The 3,007-nt window shown below is 35.4% G+C and overlaps 1 pseudogene; it reads left to right on the top strand.

Moving 5' to 3' along the window:
* The first annotated feature begins 1,869 nt into the window (after window positions 1-1,869).
* On the top strand, window positions 1,870-1,988 carry LOC111742398 (annotated as a pseudogene).
* Window positions 1,989-3,007: the final 1,019 nt, after the last annotated feature.

Here is a 3,007-nt window from a genome sequence, read left to right as displayed (position 1 = left end):
CCACAGTCTGTTCCCTGCCACTTTGCAAAAGAGAAGCATCCCTCTCAGCCATCCAGAATTTTTTTCCCCTTCAGTTGTGTTGTACTTTTAGATGTACAAATCTCTGGACCAAAAACAAAGGAATAATTTGAAATACTGACGTCCAGCTTTGTGTTTTTTCTTGTCTTGTACATGATTCTTTTAACAGCAAAGCATAGAGTTTGATGCGAGGTATCTTGATTCACACTGAGATGTCCAGGATTCATATATGCTTCAGAAGGAGAAGGCAGGAGCATTATTTTTTTCTAATAACCTCTCTTCTCCCATCCTCTGGCTATTTCTACAAAATACGTCCCTCTGGAGAGAGGCTCCTTTGAGAGTGAAGCAAAGACAAAACTATTGGCGAATAGTACTGAAGGGCACTGTGCCTTATTTTACCATGACCCAGTGCCATATTTTATCCATTAGTGTTAAAATTGTGTCAAGAAATGAGATGGTCATTATGGGAAGCCATCTCAACACAGTTATGTCAATTGAAAAGAGAAGGTTAGACTTTTCCTGCCAGAAAACTAGTCTGATTTTGCTAATGATAAGGCTTTTTCTAATTAGATTAAATGATACATGTGGTCTATAAATTGAATGAGCTAAATCAGCAGCTCCAAAGGTATGATGAAAATATATTTAAAACACAAAATAAGACAAAAGTGTTGAATCAAAAATATTGTACCGGCAAAGGTGAAATGAAACATTTAAGTTTCCTCACTGTTTCTGATTATATCGTAATAATTAGTTTGCTTCTGAAGGAAAGCATAATGGGAAGTTATTCTTTTGTTAAAATATAGACATACTTTCAATCTGGTTGGTTATTATTTATCTCCCTGAATCCTAGAATGAACCCATCTCAGCCCCAGATTCTCCCACAGAACCTAGAACCTACAAGATCTCTTTACAATGCAGCAACTGTTAGTTAATGCCTTGCACAACTAGGAGTCTGTAGGAGAACCTCTTCTAGCACTAAGGCCTACATTCAGTCCCTTTGGATTGGTTGATTGCCTAGTTTACTGTAAGTTAATATTTGAATATCACTTCTAGTTATGACAGTAACTAATAGTCATTTTACAATTCTTAGTAAAGCTTCTGTGGTAAACTGAAAAGTGACTCCTAAGATGGAGAACAGATAATTTTGCAAGTCAGCTTGTTCCCAATTTTTAAAATATTTCAATAAACTTGAAGGAAGACCTGAATCACCAATTAGTTGAACACGAAAGCAATTTTTGATGAGATATTACTGTGCTTTTAGCATGGAACTATGAAAGGATGTAATGAGTTGGACGAAATTGTTCTAAAAAAACTTTCATTCTCAGCTTCATTTTGAGAACGTTTCTCAGGACTTGCATTCCTAAAAATGAAAAATAGAAATAATGATGCTGTACTATAATTTATTCTATAGTAAAGCAATTCTCATCTGTAAATGCATGAATCAATTAGGAAAAAACCAGCATCATTGTTATATTATTTGCATGTGCATTTGGAGTAAAATTTTACTTTATATGTTTAAAAATTGCCAAATTTTATAATGTGATTATGTCGTTTAGTCAATTGTGTATTTCTAATTATTGCAATGGTAATTCAATACAGAGGAGACAAATTATTAGCACATAAAACCTTATAACCATTAGAAAAAAATATTTAATTTATATACATATTATTATTACAGAGTAATTTATTCAATGATCAATAAAAATTTCTAAACATAAAGTATATTTATTTAAGATAAAATTCTTTATGGGAAATAGAATGGAAGTAAGAGTCAAAGATATAAAGGAACCATACAATATTTCTGCTTTTTAAAGAAAAGTTTCTTCATGTATTTAAAAGTAGATAATGATGGTCTATGGCCATGCCACCCTGAACAAGCCGGATCCCGCCTGATATCGGAAGCTAAGCAGGGTCAGGCCTGGTTAGTACTTGGATGGGAGACCACCTAGGAAGACCAGGTGCTGTAGGCATAAAACAAACCAACAAACAAATAAATAAATAGATGATGATGTATGTCAAATTAATATGGCATTTATTATCTACTGGATGCATTTAAAATTTGTTCTATGCATACACCATTGCACTGGCCTGTCTGATGTTATCCTAAATAAGCACTGGATTTATTGAGAGCCGTTTCTTGGATTTCTGAGGCACTGTTGTGGCTCCCATTTCACAGACAGCCATGAATTGGGGTCACTCAGCTTTAGGAACTCCTGGTGTTCCCAACTCCTCATGTTTCATGCACGAAACGAAGGTTGAGGGAAGCTACTTACTTGTCCAACGTCACGCGACCTGCACGTGGCAGACCAGGATCTAGAATCCAGGTCTCTGCCTCTTGATCCAGTGATCTGTGTCGTTAAACGACAGCCAACACATCAAATCCTGAATTAAACCATAGTATTTTTTTTTTGAAAGAACAAAACATGAGCCAAACCGAATTGAGTTTTTTAAAAGTCTAACACATTAAAACATTTTCATTTTCAGTTAACCATTTAATAAACCAGAGAAGAATAGTCTCTAACATGAAACTGGTATTTGATTTTTTTTAGAGTCTCTAGAAGTAACAGCAGCCTTTGGAAAAACCCAGAGTTCCACGGAAAGAACAGAGGCTTTGGGATATGGATCTGGGCTCAATTTCTAGTTGTATTAGTTACCAGCTGTGGGCTTTTGGGCTGTTTACCCAATTCCCCTGAATTTGTTTCCTTTACCTGGAAAATATAAAAATCCCTCCCTGATGAGATTAAGGTTAAGATCACGCATGTCCAGGGAGAAACACAATACTTGGCATATGTTAGGAAAGCAAAAACACTACCTTTCTTCTGAATATTTCTTCGTATTTTCTATCACTAATTTCTAATGTCTGTTCTGCTATAGCCTCATGTACTTCATAGCTCCTTAGATGATCTAAGAAGACAGTAGTTTAATGGCTTAGAGAAGTGATTTTAAAGCTGTGAGCCATAGGAGTTCTGTGGTCGTGAGGGGTTGAAGA

This window comes from Pteropus vampyrus, unplaced genomic scaffold (assembly GCF_000151845.1).
Source record: "Pteropus vampyrus isolate Shadow unplaced genomic scaffold, Pvam_2.0 Scaffold93, whole genome shotgun sequence".
NCBI classification, from domain to species: Eukaryota; Metazoa; Chordata; class Mammalia; order Chiroptera; family Pteropodidae; genus Pteropus; species Pteropus vampyrus.
This window is presented reverse-complemented; position numbering and strand designations above follow the sequence as displayed.